We start from the raw sequence: 21,233 nt of genomic DNA, 5'->3' as shown, positions 1-21,233 counted from the left end.
GGAGAGAGGGAAAACGGAGAGAGAGGGAGGGAAAGGGAGAGGTCACAATATGACCATCAATAAATCAATAATCAGGGTTGCTGTGTAAGGTGCAGATTAAATCCAAGCACGAGAGCCCCTGGCGAAAAGTGGCGTGGGTGTGGACATCCTGCTGTGCTCAGACATTTGTGGCCGCATCTGCCTGCAGGGAAGCACTTTTTAAAATGAATTTACAGGAAGATCACATGGGGGCTCGTGGCTCTTGTGTGCTTCTCAGAGTCAAATGTGATGAGTCACCTGGGGAATCTGATTCAAACATAGATTCTGACCCTGTGGGGTCACTTTGCATTTCTGATAAGCTCCTAGGTTTTACCCATAGTGCTCTCCCGGGGCCATGCTTGAGTCCTATAGTGTGATTTTTAACATAACAATAAACTCAAAAGTTTAAGTTACATTCAATATCTACTTTATTGCATTAAATGGTAACATTTGTAATAACGTATCTTGGTCAGAAGTGGACAGGTGTGTCATTTCTGGGTTGAGGACCTCTAAAATTTCTAAAACGAAGTTTCCAAGGTAAATATACTTGGAAGAATGTTAACAAACCTACGGGAAAAAATTCCAAATGTAGTCCGAGAGTTGGCCTAAGGTATGCAGTTGTCTGCAGCCCAAATGGATGCTGATCAGTTGTTCCAGCTTGGACCCTCTGGTATGAGCATGGTGTGAAGCCTGTCATGAAAGTGCCAGACTATTTGGCCAAGTTGTGCTGGGAAGTGACCGAGGACCAAACAGGGTGGGCTTGTTAGAGCTTGTTGGCCTTGGGCGCCATCTCGTGGTGAAAGCAAGAAAAATGTTTTTTAACCTACACAACCAAATACAGTGTAATTCTCACCTATGCACAATGCTGTTGTATTAGGTATTCTAGTTAAGAACAGTGAATCTTAAAAAAAAAACCAAAAAGCTAGATTTTTAAAATGTATGAGTTGGAGTTTATAAATTCCTTTTTAATGTTTCTTTTCTAAAGTTGAAATTCTTGCTAAATTCAACACACTGATCTTCTGCAAATGTACTGATGTCTATTCTTATCTGCCATGTGGCCGTGGCCAGATTCCTTAATATTGCAAAATTCTGAGTTCTAAGTCTGTAAATGGGAATAATAAATCTACTTCATGACATTACGGTGACGATTAAACCTGTGAAAAGTGCTGGGCCCCAGTGCCCTGTAAGCGCTCAACAGTGAGAGAACAAAAAATGGAAGTAATTATGATTATTGGCTATAGTAGAAAAAAAAACAACAATAACCAAAAAAAAAAAAAACCCATGACATTTTATTATTTCCAGTTTACAAACTAGGAAAATGAGACTTAGAGGTTGAGTGATTTATCCAAGATAACAAATCCAATGTCAGATCTAGATTTCAAATGTGGGTCTTTTAACTCTAGATCACAGACTCGTTCAATAACAAACCTGATTTCATAGTATGTATTAATTAATCTGATAAAGGGCAAAAAATATTAGCCAGCTTTCACTAATTATGAATGAATTCACTAATGCTGAATTAAATAACTCCAAAGTCTCAGGAGCATACCTAATACAAAGGCCTATTTTTTTTTTAAAGATTTTTAAAAATTTATTTACTTGAGAGAGAGAGAGAGAGAGCATGAGTGGGGGAGAGAGGCAGAAGGAGAGGGAGAAGCAGACTCCCCACTGAGCAGGGAGCCCAACTTGAGACTCGATCCCAGGACACTAACCATGACCGGAGCCGAAGGCAGACGCTTAACCGACTGAGCCAGTCAGGCGCCCTGACAAAGGCCTATTTCGTGCTCATGTTACATGACCTTCACTGGCTGCCTGAGCTGCGGCCACTCCTGTCAACTGCGGGCGGAGGAAGTGAGCAGAGTTGAAGGTCCACTGGTGAAACTGGAGGGAAAGTGAGGTATTTTTATTTTGATTACTTCTGTATTTTCTATGAAGTTATGGGGTGAGGTCACCTAATGACCACAAGGCAAGGAGAAAACACTGGCAATGCAAGGAGAGATAAGCTTGGACTGTGCCCTTATTAGGAAAATGCAGGACTTCGTTCAGTGGTGAGAGTCCAGCTGAGCTACTGACCGTAAGTTTGAAGTGGGCTCGGTCAGTGCTGCTGTGTGGTCCCCTTCAGGAACACTGAGCTTGCTTGGGTTCTGGTGCACACTAGGCACAAAGTTGGGCTGAGGTCTTGCTGGGTGAACACAATGTTGGGAGGGAGGGGCAAGGGACGCAAGAATGTTTTAATATTTTTTTCAAAAATGTAAACTCCTAAGTCTGGAAGGAACTCAGAGTCCATGTAGTTCCTTCTGTCCCTTCTCTCCCCTTATGCCCATTCTACAGGTGAAAAATGGAGGCTCTAAGTCGACAACTGACAGCCTGAAGGCCATGAAAGGAGGCAGACAGTATCCTGGAAAGTAATCCTTTGTAAGCAGTTCAGAATGTTCCCCTGGCGTCCCATTGCCGTGGCCACTCCTGTGCCTGATTTCCTTCACGCCCCACTGCCTCTGCCTCAGGAGGGTCCCTTATGCCACCAGCGTTTACTAAAATGAAAGGTTCGTCCAAGTCCTGGCTATTCATGGCTTTAGTGTGGCAGCTCCTGTCCCAGGAGATGGGAATGTGGTAGACGGGGTTCAGTGGCCCCAGTTTTTCACTCCTCTCCATAGTTATACTCTTTACCACGTGACTATCACACAATTCTTCCTACTAACAGCAAGTGTACTTCCCCATCCTCTGACTTTGGTTGTGGCCATGTGACATGCTTTGCTCAGTGGGATATTAGAAGATATGGTGCAAACAGAGGCTTGAATTGTGCTTGGCCGGTTGGATTTCTGTCCTGTCTACGAGAAGAAGATGCTCAAGAGTCTCAAAGATGCAAGGGTGAGGAGAGACTCAGAACAGAACTGCAATCAACCTGCTGCCTGCAGCCCAGCCGAGCCCCACCTGGATCAGTCACCTCCAGCTGACCTGCAGCTGTGTGAGCAGAAATAAATAATCCCACTGAGTTTTGGGGTTATTTGTTATACAGCATTTTTGTGGCAATAGGTTACTCTATAGAAGTATCCTTTTGAAAATTGATGAATCACTCAATCCCACCCCTGAAACTAATTTTAAAAAAAGAAAATTGATTATCCTTGCTTTCTTGTCATTCACCTTTCTCCTAAACATAGGGCACCATAGAACTTGTAGATAATAGAGGAACTCAGTTAATAGCTCTGCTCTGAAAGCTTTCCCATGGCGGGGTGCCATTTCCGACTTGACATGTACAAGCCTTATGGGAAGAGAATAATATTTACATGCATATTCCAACCCCCTGGAAAAAAGTTAGGAGAAGGGAGGAAGTCACTTTTACTCAGACTCTGGGTTTTTCATTTTCATTTGCCATCACATAGCCGCTGTAAAAGAGAGAGATGACAAAGAGGAGTGGCAAAGCGAGAGTGTGAAGAGAGGGAAGGACCGTGGAGAAGGAGGTGGGTGGGTAAGAGCAGGAGGGGAGACGGGAAGGCTGGAAAGAAAGTCCAGACAGAAAGGGAAAGGGGCAGATTTCTCAAGGGCAAATCCAAGGAGTTGGGGGTGGGGAGAGTAACTGGGAAGGCGGCTCTCCCCACAGCAGAGTGCTAACAGATATGTTTGTTTTAATAAACAAAAGGTGCGATACAGCCTAACAACTAAATTTCTGAACTGCAGTTCACAATGTACGTAGCTGATTTCACATACTTCCGTATTTTGTGCTATAGTACATTTCAGACAGTTACGACGTCCACCCCGCCCCGCCCCACCCCTGCTCTGCCTTTGGGACATTATGTTCGAACTGGCAGGTGACAACATAGGCAACGTGGGCCCCCCACTCTCTGCTTCCCCACTGCCGACACTGTTGATAGTGGGAAGTGACGACTGAGCTGTAAGGTAGTAAGAATAGGAATAGAGAAAGAGGAGAAAGAAGAGCCCCCCAGACTGGTCACTGGGGGATGGTGACTCCTTCTGCTCCAGGAGCCAAGCTGCACTCCTGGTTGTCAGCCCCGCCCAGCCCCCACTCAGAACCCATGGTTGGCTGGACTCCCTTCGGCAGCCTGAGGGTGGGAGTGGACCATGGGTTTGCAAGGCTGGAAAGTGGTACCTGACATGACCACCATTTTCTCTACCACGTCTAAACTGTGTTCATGGGATCTGGTTTTGCACAGTCATGCCTCTGTTCTTTTCCTCGTTCCCATATTTCTGTCCAGACGTCTCCCAACTCTCAAGGTAAGAGCACCCACAGATATCCTTCGGGAAGCATGGAAGTTCAGGTTCCCCTTGGAGATAACCAACTGAGGCCACCAGAACAATGCTCTCAAAAGTTATTTGGTCCAAAGACATCACTTTCATTCACTTAATTTCCAGTGTGCTCTCCTGAGTGGAGAAGCGAAGGGGAGATACACAGGTCAAGGCTGGGAGTGATGCACAGACCCAAGCACACACATGGGGAGTCATCAAGCAAATAAATCCCATGAGAAAAAAGGAAGTCTGAGAACCATATTTCGAATGCATCTTCTGCCTTAAGGCATACTATGTCCAAGAGTTCCCACACAGTATTACATACCCCACTCTGAAGGCTTTGGGGAGAACGAGGGTCCATACTATTCCTTAATGGCACAAGCCTTTGAATCTTTCCTTTTGTCTAGACAAATTCCCTCAAACATTTTTTCAGCTGGGCTCTACCTCTGAGCCTTCGAAGAAGTAGGTGGCTTGTTAGAATATTCCTGCCGCCCTCTGCATTCAGCTCCTCCATTATCAGGGCTGTGGACAGTTAAATTTTGGTTTCGCCACTTTCTAGAATTTTTAACTTTGGGAAAGATGCTTTGCCTCTCTTCTTCCATTTCCTCACCTATAAAATGTGGCAAATAATAGGATGTCATTCATAGGGTGGTTGCAATGATCAAATAGGAAATTAAGTACCTAGAACAATACCTAAAACAGTATGTGTCCAATAAATATTAGCCATCAATAGCTGATTTTGCCAACAAAACAAATCTAATAATAGTAACAATAATAACGACAGTAATAATGGCCATTGTTGAGGACTTATTATATATCAGGCAGTAGTCTATGTATATTTGCCTATTTTAGGTTGGTGGTTAAGGTTCTGGAGCCAAAACTGTATGATCAGATAAGGGGATTGGATAAGATCAGATAAGCAGAATCAATGTATTTATTAAATTCCTCAGGAAAATAAATTTAAAAACCAGCTGGAAAGGAAAAAATGACTTATTGTTGGTGGAATTCAGGTATCAACTACAATGTAAGACAAGGGGTGTGGTGCCGAGAATGACATTCATGCCTGGACACTTCCAGTACCCTTCAAATAACACCTCATAGAGCTGGCCATGGAAGAAGTCTTCCTTGGCCAAGTACAAGATGAGCTTCCTGGGGCTATATTTTCAGTCGTTTGGGCGCCAATACAGGGATAGTGATGGAATGAGCCTCCCCTCTGTACCAGGGCACGTATGTTGCTTTTAGTCTCCTGGCCTCGAAAGGATATCTGCTTCTATAACATCAGCCCCTGAGATGAGAAGTGGCACCAATGAAAAACCAAATAATAAACAGGTGGAAAAAAGTAATCACTTGAGCTTTGCCTGGACTGGATTGCAGCATTTCAGTTTTAACTCACTAAACCTTGGTCAGAATCTTGGAAGAACAAGACAGTACAATTCTGAAAAGCAATCAAAAAGTGACGGCCAAGTTATTGGGAGGTTCTACAGTGCGCTTCTAAACCAGTGCTAATCTAATAAATGTACATGCGATGAACTGTGAAATTGAGAACATGATTGTCCATGTTCTCTAAGCCAAAGGAATAAAACGGTCATCTCCCCCTGTATTTCATATGAAAAAGGAATCACAAATAATGTTACTTTGTACCTTTGTATAAAACATGGAAGCCTGTACGTCTAATGGCATTTGTTAGCAGCAAGGACGTACTTAGAGAATTATGATCTTTGGCTTGCCAAACCACAGCTTCAAACAAAAGGCAAGGAGGAGTTCTGGACTTTTAAGCCAAAAGACCTGTATCAGGAGCCCAAATTCTGCCATTCAGCACTTTGGGAAGTGAGGGTATTCATTCCTATTTTACATCATCGTGTGAGGTCTAAATGAGATAATGTTTGTGGAAAGCACTGTGGTAAGTGTATGAATGAATGAGTATAAGGCAGGAGAGAGGGAGAGCAAATATTTTCACTTCAGTTTGGGGAATTACCGGACAGAATCTTTTTCTTCTTGCAATTTAACCGCAGCTTTAAAAAAAAAAAAAAAAGCCCACAAATGTAATGATTACATTATGAGCACAACTATTACAGCATAACAAAAGCAGTAGAATCATTGAGGAGGGATGATACTGTAAGATCTTAGGGTTACCGTTTGGAACATCAATTCCAATCAACCAGTGTTTGCTCAGAACATCAGCTGAGTTTGTGGAACTGAGCTAGTTGCTGTAGGAAATACAATGATTGTGATGTGATTACAATCTAATGGAAATCAGATGGGGTAAAATAAGTGAATTATATACTAGATGGGAAACTACAAGTGCCAAAAGATGTTCAAAAAGCAATAACTTATCACAAATAGTTCATAGATTACCTCCGGATGGGAGATCAAAGATAAGGCTTCACGGAGGAGAAAGCATTAGGGATGTACTCTGAAGGATGGATAGTGTATCATCCTGGGCCTACTCTGGAAAACAGATACCAAGCTAAACATTTCTAACATAGAGGATTTAATTCAGGAGTTAGTTACAAAAACACTGAATGAGCCAAGAAAGCAAAAACAGGAAGACCAGACGAACCAGAGATGTGCAGCTGAAGGAAGAAGTTTCCCTCCCTATGGCTGCAGAAACAAAGAAGAGGCGGCAAACTTACCCATAGCCAGCAGCTCATTCTCCTGGACTACGGGGGTGCCCCCCAGCTATCTGGGGCTGCTGCAGAGGGGCCTTTACTTGGAACAGTCCTGGAGCCATCGGGGCCCCATAGCTGGCACTGGGACATCCCTGACGGGAATCACCACCCCTGCGTCTTTCAAGTAGCACTAATTTATTCGAATACCTTCCTCACCAACCCAGGAATGTTGTATTACTTTTTAAAAAAATTTGAGGGACACCTGGGTGGCTCAGTCGGTTAAGTGTCTGCCTTCAGCTCAGGTGATGATCCTGGGGTCCTGGGATCGAGCCCCGGGTCGGGTTCCCTGCTCAGCAGGGGTCTGCTTCTCCCTCGCCCTCTGGCCCTCCCCCATACTCTTGCTCTCCCTCTCTCACTCTATCGCAAATAAATAAATAAAACCTTAAAAAAATTTTTTTTGGTAAGGCTTTTGGGGTCTTTGGGGGTCCTTCCAAACATGAAGTATCTTACTCCACAAGTAAGGATTCTTCTGTTGAAATACTGATTTTAACCATATACCCAAGGACTGGTAAAATAACCAGGATGTGCTTGGGGTCTCACTAAGCTATATTTGATGTGGATTTGGACAAAATATCACTCATCAGTGCATCAATGGCCTCCATAAGCCCCCTTCTCCAGGCTCTAAGAATTTGTTAGCTTATAGTCAGTGTCAAAATAATGTCTTCCCCAGTACCCAGTTAGTCTGGTAAGTGGTCTTCGGGTTATCTTTGGAAAGCCAGGAGGAAGAGCCATAATGTGTCCTTGACATGTTACTACGGAGTCCTTCCTAAAGGCAGCCACTTCCTTCACCTGCCTCTGCCTCCCTAGTGTCACTTTCTACCTCAGTGGCCGAGCTCAAGTCAGACACACGGTCACAAGATCTAGATGTTGCTTATTTAATATCATATTGGAGGAATTTTATTGATAACTTTCAAATTAGGCTTCAGAGCCTGAGAGAGAAGTTTTCGATTTAGTCTATCAAAATATTTCAGGTGTTTCATTGGGTCAGGGATGTCGCTTTACCCCCAGGTGTCCAACAGGATGGACTTTTCCATGTGGCCAGTGGGCTGGAATACTTGAACCAAGCAGTGTCTTGCTCACCACTCTGCCAACAGGAGGGTCATCCATTACAAAGCGCTGTTGGCTTCCACCCTTCTTCACCAATAGCAGAGACCTCGAAGACTCTGGCCTATGCTCTCCAGACACTATAATTCTTTGTGATCTGATGGGCCAAATCTGAAAGAACTGAGATCTTCCCAGACCCACGTCTTCTTTGTATGGGAGGGGTACTCCTTCGTACTAAATAGGTAAAATGTGAATCAGCAGGGCAACACAATCACGTCAGTGTTTACAGATCTAAAGTCTCAATTCTAGGGCACCTGGGTGGCTCAGTTGGTTAAGCAACTGCCTTTGGCTCAGGTCATGATCCCAGGGTCCTGGGATCCAGCCCCGCATCGGGCTCCCTGCTCTTTGGGAAGCCTGTTTCTCCCTCTCCCACTCCCCCTGCTTGTGTTCCCTCTCTCGCTGTGTCTCTCTCTCTGTCAAATAAATAAAACCTTAAAAAAAATAATAAAGTCTCAATTCTATCCACTAAATCAATCACTTAACCCAAAAATGTGAAATCAGGAAGAGAAAAAATATGGATTTTTGCTGTGACCAGTTAAATTGAGCTCTTTAGGCGCTCCATTTGTCACAGCTGATATTTCTCTGTAAGCTGGACACTTGGACACTTGGCTTTGCTGACACTCAGGCAGGGGTCAGGCACAGGCACCCAGCATGCCTCTCTGGTGTCAATTCTCTGCCCACATCGAAGTGGCACCCCCTTCCACCGTTCCCAGGCCGGATTCCCTGATGGGAGTCAGGGTCTGAGAGGGCTGTGGGTGTCTCAGTGCTCAGAGGTCAGTTTCTGGCAGTTTCTGTGGCAAATCCACAGTCTCTCATCCTGGAAGTTACTTTTGCTTATACAAATCAAGTAGGACTTCGGTGAATTATCCATATACTCATGGAACTTCAGAATCAGTTAACTTCTGCCAAAGATTCTTGTGAGTCAGATCATTGCTCTTACCAAGTCAGCTCTGCTGCCCATTACGGTAAATACACATCTTTGTCTCTGTCCAGTAAGTGTTTCTATGGAGAACCCAAGTGGCTCTTCAACCCTACTGAAATCAGGGAACACATTTCAACTGTAGAGCCTCCCACTAGCATACGCAGTCCACATTCAAGAGCCATAAAAGCTCCACTCAAAGATGGTGGGTCTCCTTCCCAATGGTATTTCCAAAGGTGTTGGTGAAGAGCATGGTAACTGGACACTCTCCAGAAACACAGAGGACGGATGCTGATCAAACACGCTAACTGTACTCCAGTATTCCCATTTTGACTTCTTGTTCTACAACACCATAAAAAATTTATCTCATCTTGATGTCATTTAGTGGCTTCAGACTATTAACCAAGCTAACAACAGGGATCGCTTCCAGATTACTGAACTAAATTCACTGGTAAGTGCACTTTCATTGATAAGCCCAGTCCCCGCTAAAATTATCCCCTTCCCTCCTTGGTCAGGCAACCCAAGAATACATTCGTATGTTATTCCCCAGATATTTTGCTGACAAAATTAGGAAAGTGCCACATTTGGGGGGGCAGGGGGCCTATAAGCTTTTATCTAGATTTGTCTGCATAAGCATACCCCAAGGGCATTGCTACTCTTGGGGTAGGGGAGACTTTACCCCCTCCTGTTGGTTTTCTTAACCCCCATAACCCTGCCCATATCTCTGTAAATAGTCTCTTCATTAAGAAATCTGCAGCTAAACCAATTGAGTGTTTCGTCTGATACCATATGAGTGTTTTGAAGGATCTGTCACTCCCTCAAAATACAGAATCTTGAAGAGAGTTTTTGACTGCTGGAGCCTGGGTCATCCCCTATGTCCCAGTATCCACAGAGAGGGGAGAAGCACTGCGTGCCCCTGCTTCTGTGTGAAGGGAGTTCTGCCTCTGCACCAGACCCATGGTCATGGGATTTCTCCAAAACAGAAACAGTGACCAGTAATATTTAAAAATACAAATGTCCACTACACTAACAAGTAGTTCTGCTTGGACAGAAAGGAGGGTGTATGGTGGCCATGTAGGAAACTAGGCTACAAAAGGAGATAAGGACTTTTTTAATTAAGGAGGGCTTGAATGTAGGCAAAGGAATAGATGTGAAATGGGAAATAGGGAGCCACTGACAGTCTTGGTCAGGAAAAATGACATGGTGTGATCTGTGCTTCAGCAAGATTCACTGGACAGAAGAGTGAAAATAAATCACTGAAAGGAGAGAATTTTATGCTCTCTGTTAGACTGCAAGCTTCATGAGGGCAGGGCCTTGTGAATTTGTAAGATTTCTTTTCCCAGAGATTAGCCCAGTGCCTGGCAAACAGCAAATATTCGAGCAGTGTTTATGACTAGAGCCAAGAAACAAGGACTATGTAGGAAGCTACTGAGTTAGTCCTAGTGAGAAACATGAGCCCTGAATGAAGGAAATTAATCTGATGAGGTACATATTGTTTCCATTTTCCAGAGGTTTAAATGCATTAAGTAAAAAGTCTGCATTCATACATGTAACAAACAGCAGAGCTGGGATTTGAACCCATGTCTGACTCTGAAACTCATACTCGCCCACTACATCATGCCATGGGGTGTGGAGGGTGGGTAGCAGTAATAAGAGGATAGATGTAAGAGATGCCAGCAAGTGACTAGGTCCAGTGGGTGGGATGGAAGCAAGAGGCAAATTTGAGGGATTTTGGGTTCTGCACTGGAATCACCAGGAGAATGGTGATGCCATTAAAAGAAATGGAGAAGTCAAGGAGAGGAACTCCCATGGACAGGATGCTGAGGTTGGCTTTGGACATGCTATGTGGGAGTATGGAGGGACAATTGGATGGAGCTCTTCATCAGGCAGCTGGATACAAGTCAGGACCCTGGGACAGAGGAGAAGTAAGGAAATGGATTTGCAAGTGGCCCATATTGAGATGATGATTTGAAGGCATGGTCACAGAAAAGCAAAAGTTACCCAAGGACAGGATATGAATGTATGTGGCCCAGGCATGACCTGTGTGTGGTGATGAGTACATAGAGAACCCAAGACATGTCCTAAAAGTAAGCCTCCCTTAGTAACTCTTCTTATCAGCAGTTTTCTTGTGATTTCCACATTTATTTAAGTGGGGTGTGTTTGGTAGGGGGTGAAAAACACACAGAGAGATCTCTGACCAATGAAGGATTACTCTTGGTGTGACTTGGGTATTCTGTATGTGAATACTTTGCTCTGTTTTCTCAAGGAGACTTTAAATACCCAAGTGAAGAGCTGCAAATGCTGATGATTCCCTGTCCGGGGGAGCTGAAAACCCGACCTCCAGAAGCCATGACTCCTCGGGTCAGCCACCTGTTAGTGGGGTTTCGTCTGGGCAATCTCCAAGCACGGCCTCGAGGATCGGGTTCTGTGTCCGCAAGTGGGGATCTCCTCTCCTCTCCATCCTTCCTTCCCTGCCTCCCCTGAAGATTTACTGGGCAAGGCCACCTCGTCGGATGGGTCTTGGCTGGGGCTTTCTAAGAAGCCAGGGTCCCCCATGAAAAATAGTATTGAAATGCTACTTCTCAGGCCAAGCTACCCAATTACAGCCTCGTCAGACGTGGCCACCTCCGTCTTTCTACATCAAACCAAAAAGCAACCTCAGATTTCTATTTGAACACAGATAATCTAAAACGGCTGAACTTTTTAAAAATAAGAGCCTTTCTGCACACAAGCTTCTATAGTGGAAAAGTACCCTGATTAGGAAAGCATTTACCGTAACTTAGTTATAAACGACTGAAAATGTGTTTTTGCATCTGTTTAGGATGACATTTCATGGGCATCTACCCTACATAGCATTTCCATGATGATAAACACATAGACTTGTTATTTGATGGTTGCATAATTGTGGTTTTCTTCTGCTTGTTCTCACAGAGGTGGAGAGCTGCTTGTGTGCTTTTTGTTACCCCCTTCTTTTTTTTCCAGGGGAAAAAATGTAAAACGCATCAAACCAGAGGGAGAGAAACAGCCAATATGCCATTGCTGCATGTAGGCTGCATGTGTGTGTTTGCCAGTTCATTCTCTGAATTCTCCCCTGAAGCGCTTTGTGGGCTGACTGGGCTCTGTGCACTCTAATTGGCAATGCATGCCAATCCCCACCAGAGGGCAGTCATGCCCTCATAATACCTCGGGAAGGCTACTTCGCCTCCATCCACAAAATAAGCAACCTGGAGTGAAGAGCTCTTGCAATCTATAACTTCAACGACCTCTCCCAACCATTGAATTAAAAATTGCTATGTTGGAAAATGATCTGCATGTGCTCTGCAGTCAGATTGCCTGGGTTAAATCCCAGTTCTGCCACTTACTAGCTGTGTGACCTTGGATGAATTACTTAACCTCTCTGGGCCTGTTTCCTTCTTGTTTGTAAAATGAGGATATTAATAATCCCTATCTCATAGGCTTGTTGTGGACATTTAATGAGTTAATATTTGTCAAGCTCTAAGAACAGAACCTGGCGCATGATAAGCTATTATATTTGTTGTTGTTACTAATAATATTACTTTAAACCTTTTTATTTTCTCTTTCAGGGTCCCAATTGAACTGCCCAAGGAGAAGAGACATGATTCAGGAGAAAGGAGGAAAAACTCTGGTGAGTCTCAGGCCATGCCAGGAATCTCTGGATAATGGAGAAGGGGGGTGTCAGAGATGTCAGCCCTCCAGCAGGAGAGCAGGAAAATGGTTCTAGGGAAGTTGGAAGCAGCAAAGCCTGACTTAAGTTTGCCTGTTCCTTCCCAAAGCCAGAATGACAGACCCAAGCTTGAGCCATGGGCAGGCCAGCAGGCGTCTGGGACAAGAAGGGCTTGAGGCGAGGGAAGAGCTGTTCTTCCCAGCAGCATTCAAGCATGGTGCAATTAGCTGAACCCCGGGGAGGTGCCTGCTGCCTGGGCACCCCTCCTCACAGGCCAGGTGAAGGACAAAGGCAGGTCACCAGCTCTGCAAGTGAGGCCTTGGGGTTCTTTACAACCAGTGGCAGCGGCCAAGGAGGCAGGTGGATGTTTTAGCTGCCTTTAGCAAAGGCTCTAATATGAGAGTGAGGCGGAGGGGGATTCACAGCCGAATCTGGAGATTTTTCAGAGACCTTTGGGAATTATCTGGAGGTAAGTTCTGGGTAAGCTTGAGGGCAGGGACCACATCTTAGCCATCCTCGTAGACTACAGAAGCTTTAAGAGCCAAGGCGGACTTCACGGTGTTCTTTCTCCCCTCTGACCTAGCAAATGAGGGCTGCCGCATCAGCCTGCATCCCACTGTGACTTCAGTGAGCAGGACGCCCCCTATGTTGACCTGTGGTAGATTCGCAGCATGAGTAAGCAACCGACCTTGTTGCTTTAGGCCATTAAACGCTGGGGCTATTGCAGCATCACACTGCCCCCCTTGGCACAACGCTCTGTCACGTACACACGCCTTTCCCACATCCCACCACCTCATTCAATCCCCTGGAAAGCACTGTGAGGTAGAACCATTACCCCAATTTTCCAGATGATGAAACTGGGTCCCAGAAGGGCAAGTATTCAGGGTCTCAGAGCAAAAGGACAGAGCCAGGAATCCAAGGCAAGCCCCGGGACTCCACCGCCCGCCCTGGTATGACGCCTGATGGCGAGCAAATGTGGACGGACGTAATGAGAGTGGTGATGCTGGGCAGCACAGCCTGCTCATCGCCATCACGCGCCCCGTCACGGGGATGAGTCTTTCTCGGCACCACGGACACATGTCCAGCACAGCGAGTTCCAGGAAGGGCGAAGGTCAGTAAGAAACGATGGGTACAGCGTCTTAGAGAGGACAGACACAGGAAAATATCGCCTCGGGAAGGCTGTCGTGCTGTTAGTCATCACCTAACATTCATTAGAGTGGCTTTTAAGCCAGTTTCTCTAAACCACTCCCTTCCCCACCAAGTCCCTCAGCACGATCACCACAAGGCTGGCGCTCTCACTCTTGGTACCAAACCCCCTCCACTCACACTGACCTGTTGCAGTGCCGCAGTCACTCAGGGCCCTCTGTCTGCCCCCCAAACTAAGTCGGGAGTGGGCTGTGGTGGGCTGTCCCTTCTGCAGGGTAACCTGCTCTCCCCCGTGGGTCCAGAGGCCAGGTTTCAGAGCCACTCGGCCGGCTGGTCTGGGAGGCGTCTGGGCACTGGCAGACTCTTCATTACACCTCAGATCACATCCTGTAATTGGCAGTCGGTTCCATCCAGCCTACCACCATCCATCCATCCTTCACTGCTAACTCTGAAGGGATCAAAGGAGCCCTGTGCATTTTCCTAATCTCCCTAATCCTCCTAACTATCCCCATGAGGATGCAGGTATCATCACCACCAGGTTTCAGATGAAACGAAGGCCCAGAAAGTTTTAGTGACAGGCCCAAGGTCACCCCTGTGAGCTGTGGCGGCAATGGGACTAGAACTCAGGCCGGCGGATTTCCCGGGGCCATCAGTCTCCATCAGCCCCCGCCTTCTCGCTGAATTCCACCCCCCCCCCCCCCCCCCCCCCCCCTCCCCCCCCCCCCCACCCCGGCAGTTTTATTTATTTATTTTTTAAAGATTTTATTTATTTGACAGAGACACAGAGAGAGCAGGAACACAAGCAGGGGGAGCTGGAGAGGGAGAAGCAGGGTCCCAGCTGAGCGGGGAGCCCGACGCGGGGCTCGATCCCAGGACGCCGGGATCATGACCGAGCGGAAGGCAGACGCTTAACGACTGAGCCGCCCAGGCGCCCCAGCCCCCCGCAGTTTTAATCGAATATCACGTTCTTCACTTCCTGCCCTAAACAGATCAGCAGCTGCCACTCGCCCTCCCCGGCGCTGGCGGGTCGTCGGTGGTGCGTGAAGTTATCCCGGGATACAAAGTGGGCGGGGCCTTTCGGGATAAAAGGCCCATCGAAACGGAAGATACTCACCAAGGTACAAAAGGGAGGCCTCGACTTTACTGCTTTCCCGTTCAGATGACATCGTGTTGTTTGGGCCCCGGGCTAGGAGGGAAACCCGTGTGGGAGGGTGAGTACGGAGCTAGGAGGAGGGGATCCTGCGGAGGAAAAAAAAGATGTGTGTGTAATTGGATGAAACCGTCTTCACGTAAGAAAAAAAAAACAGAGCAAGATCATTGGTGAGAGGCCAATGCCCTGTTGGACCGGCCGGGGTTCATCTTCTTTTCGGGGGGGATGATACTATAGGGTTCCAGGAGGCTTAAAGGAGGAGGACTGTACTTCGCTGCACCTGCTCCATCCCCTGGACGGGCTCTACACCAGGGGCTCTAGAACTTGGGGTGTATCAGAAGGGAGGGCGCAGCGGGGGCGAGGCGTCGGTTTCCGGGCCTGGCCCAGGAGGTGTGGCGGACTGGAAGGGAAGGCTCGAGGCTATGCCCCTGCCCCACCCCCACGCACTTCGAAACGTCCTGGCCGGTGGAGGACAGAGGAGCCAGCCTGCAAGGCAGGGCCTGATGCCTGCCGCGCAGCAGGAAGCCTGGGCGGCCCTAGGCAGCCGGCTCCCCCGTCCGCGCTTGCGGGGGTCGTCTTCAGGCCCAGTGAGGCTCCTGATCACACTCCAGTGCACCGAGGACCCACGAGGAGAGGGGACTCTCGCCCTCGGAAACCTGAGCGGTTTGGTCCAGGCCAGGAGGAAATTGAAAAACTTCCCAACCAAAACGTTTACTTCCCGAAGAGATAAAAAGCAGCTCAGGGTCATAAATCCGTGCCAACACCCAGGACCCAGAGGTCAGGCCGGAGGCCCAGCAGGGGATCACCGTGCCCTGAGAATGAGGACTGCAAGGGGCGAGATCCCGGCCATCACGGTGCACAGCTTTTCCACAAACGCTCGGGTCACAGGAGCCCAAGGCGTGCCAGCAGGCCGCTCGTGGGAGGCAGGGGCTCCTGGCTTCCGGCCGCTCCCACGCGGCGGGGCAGCGGGGTCCCGGGGATCTGGGCCACCCGGAACCCCTGGTCCGTCATCGCCTCTGTGTTTCGCAAAGTGGCATTTTTCCCGGAACCCAGCTTAGGCAAGTTCACCGAAAAGGAAGCAAATCATCAGGGAAGACGGTGTAAACAACCGGCAGCCTCTGTTTTCTAAAAAGAACCTGAGCTGAACCAGGAGGCTGGCGGGCCAGGTGCCCAGCCCCAGCCCCCCAGCCCCCCAGCCCCAGAGAGGGGCTGTCTGCCTGACTGTGCCCCTGAGAAGGCAGCCCTAATTACCCTCAGGAACCTATGAAGTGTTCGGGAAATCATGAATTATGACTGCCATGGCAAGGACGGAATTATGACTCAGGATGCCTTTGACTGGGAACTTCCATCTGCAACGGCTTCTTATTTTAACACCAACATCCCCGCTCTGGGTAGGATTACCCATGCTCCCTCTGCCCTTCAAGGCTCCCCACAGTTATGAAAATCTACAGAAAAGTGTCCTGAGAATCAAGGAAATGCTTTATGCTTTTCTCACCGAACCCTTAAGATTTGGGTATGACAGAGGCTGGTAGGGAGGAGGTCATTTCCAAGGGCAAAAGGTGGGCCTGTGGATTCTAAAACTTCTTTATTTCTTTTTTTTTTTTTTCTTTTAACTTTCTTTACTAGATATTGCTTAACAAATCTTTTCCCAGAAAAAAAAAATGGATATCACATTTCCCATTTTGAATTAATTATAGCCTCTGACACATCTACAATCTAAAGCCAAGTATATGATAATCCATGAGGAAAGGGGGAAGCAACTCTTAAGTATCCCAACATGACTATAATATAAAAATTTTAGCCAGATTATCCTAAATAACCATAAAATATCTCTAAACTTTAAGAAAAGTAAATAAAAACTAACTAAGATAAAGTTTTGTGTTGGTAATTGTTTCTTTTTAAAACTTCTTTATTTCTATATTTCAATCATTTTCCATCGCTAGTGAATGAGGTAGATAATCAGCCTCTGAAGTGAGGGGGGGAAGCTAATGTGAACTTAAAATACAGCTTGCTCCCTTCAAGGATGGCACTGTAATGTGGGAGAAGGCCTTGCACCTTCCTGGGCCTCATAGTTTTTTCTCCATGATACAGCTTTCATGCCACCCAGTAAGCAAATCAGGACTCCTAACTGTCTCCCCAGGGCCTCAAGCTCCACCTCGGAAAGGCACAGAAAGCTGAGCAAAATATTAATGTGTGATTGCCTGCAATAAAATCAGGAACTCAATTTAAGAGCCTATGGAAGGAAGTTCGATGGGCAAGCCTCATAAAGATATAAGTAAACATTTAGACACATCACTGTTCAACAGAGAGTTGATTCTTTTCTACAGCCATCATCACAAAAGGCCATCTCACATCTCTGAAATGGTGTTACAAATAAAATAGAAATCAGAATAAGGAGAGGTGGTCAGGTGTAAGAAGAGGCCAATGATCTGGACATGGCCAGCCCCAATTCTGTCCCAGCACTAACTAGTTAACAATCTTTGGCAAGACATCGTCACTCTGGCCCTTGCTTGCATTATGTTTATGTTTTGTTTCTTAATTGTAAAAACCACGTAACATAAACTCACCCTCTTAACAATTTTCAAGTGTACAGTACAGGATTGTTAAGCCTTATGCCATGCGCAGTGTTGTACTACAGATTCTAGAACTTTTTCATCTTAATTTAATGAAACTGTATCCACTGAACAACAGCTCTGTGTTTTCCCCGCCCCCTGCCGCTGGCAACCACCATTTTACTTTCTGTTCCAATCAGTATGATTGCTTTAGATACCTCATGAGTGGAGTCATGCAGTCTTTTTGTGATTAGCTTACTTATGTTAACATAACATCCTCAAGTTTTATCCATGTCATTGCACGTGTCAAGATCTCCTTCTTTAAGGCTGAAGAATATCCTACAGCAAGTATATACCACATTTTCTTTATCCGTTCATCCACTGATGGGCAGTTAGGATGCTTCCCCATCTTGGCTATTGTGAATAATGTTGCAGTTAACATGAGTGTACAAATCTCTCTCGAGATCCTGTTTTCAATTCTTTTGGATATGTACTCAGAAGCGAGATTGCTGAAGTATAGATAGTTTTATTTTTAATTTTTTGAGAAACCCTTATGCCACTTTTCATACCAGCTGCATCATTTTGTCATCCTACCAACAGTTTACAAAACTTCCAATTTCTCCACTTCCTCGTCAATACTTGTTATTTTCTGTTTTGTTCTTTTTTGGGTTTTTTGTTGTTGTTGTTGTTGTTGTTTTTATAGTGGCCATCCTAACAGGTGTGAAATGATATCTTATTGTGGTTTTTATTTGCATTTACCTGATGATTAGTGATATTGAACATTTTTCATATGCTTTTTGGCCATTTGCATATCTTCTTTGGATAAAATCTATTCAAGTCCTTTGCCCATTTAATTAGGTTATTTGGTTTTTTTATTGGGTTGTAGGGTTTTTTTTTTTAAATATATTCTGAATATTAATCCCTCATCCAATATAAAGTTTGCAAATATTTTCTCCCATTCAGTAGGTTGCCTTTTTACACCATTGATTATTTCCTTTGCTGTGCAGAAATTTTTAAGTTTAATGTAGTACTGCTTATCTATTTTTGCTTTTGTTACATATGCTTTGGTGTCATATCCAAGAAATCATTGCCTATTCCAATGGAATGAAGATATTCTCTATGTTTTCTTCTGGAAATTTTATAGTTTCAGGTATTACATTTACGTCTTTAATCCCTTTTGAGTCAGTTTTTGTATATGGCATAAGATAAGGGTCCATCTTCATTCTTTTGCATGTGGATATCCATTTTTCTCAACACCATTTGTTGAAGAGAATAGCCTTTCCCCATTGTGTAGCCTCAGTATCCTTGTCAAAGATCATTTGATCATTTATGTGAGGATTTACTTCTTATCTCTCTATTCAGTTCCATTGGCCACTGTTTCTTCAGCCAGTACCACATTGTTTTGATTACTATAGCTTTGTAATAGATTTCAAAATCAGAGAGTATGAGGTGTCCAGTTTTGTTCTTTTGTCTCAACATTGTTTTGGTTATTTGGGGGTCCTTTGAGATGCTGTGTAACTTTTGCAGCTTTTTTTTCTCTTTATGGAAAAAATGCCATTTTGATGGGGATTTTGATAGGGACTGCACTGAATATGTTTACGGCTTTGGGAAGTATGGATATTTTAACAATATTAAGTCTTCCCATTCATGAACATTAAGATCTCTTTCCACTTACTTGTGTCTTTTTAATTTCTGTCATCAGTGTTTTATAGTTTTTAGTGTACAAGTCTTTCACCTCTTTGGTTAAGTTTTTTTCAAAAGTATTTTATTCCTTTTGATTCTATTGTAAATAGGATTTTTTTTTCTTAATTTCCTTTTTGAATTGTTCACTGTCGATACACAGACACACAATGGTCTTTTTAGTGCTGGTTTTGTATCCTGCAACTCTACTGAATTCATTTATTTGTTCTAACAGTTTTTTTGTGTGGCATCTTTAGGGTTTTCTACATATAAGATCATGTCATCTGCAAACAGAAATAATTTTACTTCTTCCTTTCTGATTTGAATGTCTTCTATTTCTTTTTCTTGCCTAATTGCTCTGGCCAATATTTCCATGGTATCAATAATGTCTCCTCTTTCATCTCTGGTTTTAGTTGTCATCATGTTAAAAGGTGATTGTTGAGTTAGATTATTTCTAAGGCCTTTCTACCTCTCCAATTCTTTGGGGCCTCAAAGGAACATTTTAAAATGTATTATAAAATATTTCAGGCTACAAAATTATATAAAAAAGAATACAGTGAATACTTACTTGACTTAAAAAATAAAAGTTATCAGTGTAATAGACCACCTTCTGTGTATCCTTCCCCAAGTGTGTTCTTTAGCCCAGTAAAATACACCATCCTAAATTTTGTGTTTTTCATTGTCACGCATTTCTTTATACTTTTATCATACACATATATACAGATCCATGAAAATTATGTGGTATTTTTGCCTGCTTTTAACTTTGTATCAGTAGTGTCATACCGTATTTATTAGTCTACAGGTGACTTTTGTTCTCTTAACATTCTGTTTGTGACCTTCATCCATGTTGATGCATGGAACACTTGGTCATTTTCAGCCCTGTCTAGCAATGATCACATGAAGAAGCCACCATTTATTTATGCACTGCTGATGGACATTAGATTGTTTCATTGTTGTTGTTTTTTTAAACAATGCACTCATGTGATACTTGCTGTAATAGTGGACTACTTGGGGCATAGGAAATGCACATCTTCACCTTGACTAAATAATGCCAATTTTTTTCTAAAGTACTTGAACTGATGTATACTTCCACCAGCAGGGCACAAGATTTCCCACTGTGCAACATCCACACCATCACTCTGTAACATCAGGCATTTTGTGCCCAATTTGATGGACATAAAATGGTAGCCTGTCATAGTTTCACTTGCGTTTTACTGATAACCATCACGATAGTTCATTTTGTCATATGTTTAGCAGCCATTCATGTTCCTCCTCTGTGAATTCCTCTTCATATTCTTTGCCTACCTTTGATTTTTAACATGGATGGACTGTATTTACTCCCTATCCCAGGAAAGTCATGAACTGTATGACCAGATTTCAACTATTGTGCAATGCATTCTTGAGGAATTTCTAACATAGCTCCCACTTGTGCCACAAGAATCTGTAGATGAGCATCACCTTTCCTTAGGTGCATTCAATGTATCCATATTTTCTTCCCACCAGCCAGTGCAGGTGGAGAATGAGTCTCCTGTTAGAGAACTGGAACTCAGGGTCCTCGCACTTGTTGCTGAGCTGATGCTGATTCTATCCAGATGGCCACCTGCATCACTGATCTGGAGAGGCCTAAGCACGCACTAGAAGAAGGCTGTACACACTAATTCTCCACAGCAAGAGTCATGGAGTTAGGGCTCATGCTCTAATACTTAGAATTTCCTGGGTTTTATGAAGAAATGTGTATTCCTGTTATTTTTCACAGTTGCAAAATGCTAACATTTATTTAAAGACATGTCACAAGTGAAGGCAAAAGAAACATGCCCAGGGTTGAATTTGAGATTTCTCTCACTGCAACTTTGGAGCAGAGTGTTCACCAAAGAAGGATCAGCAATGAAGAGGCAAAAAAGCCTATTGTGTGAGTTTTTGTTTAACTCTTCTTATGGAAAACTAATTTTGTCCACCAGGGATTTAAACAAGTCAGGACAGAAGAGGTGCTGGGCACACAGGATAAATTGACCTCAGTTTGCGAATCTGTCTAGCCTCTGATTTGTGTCACTTCCAATTGCTGTCCCAA

Source organism: Mirounga leonina, unplaced genomic scaffold, assembly GCF_011800145.1.
Source record: "Mirounga leonina isolate KUSES-001 unplaced genomic scaffold, KU_Mleo_1.0 Mir_96, whole genome shotgun sequence".
Taxonomy (NCBI): domain Eukaryota; kingdom Metazoa; phylum Chordata; class Mammalia; order Carnivora; family Phocidae; genus Mirounga; species Mirounga leonina.
This window is presented reverse-complemented; position numbering follows the sequence as displayed.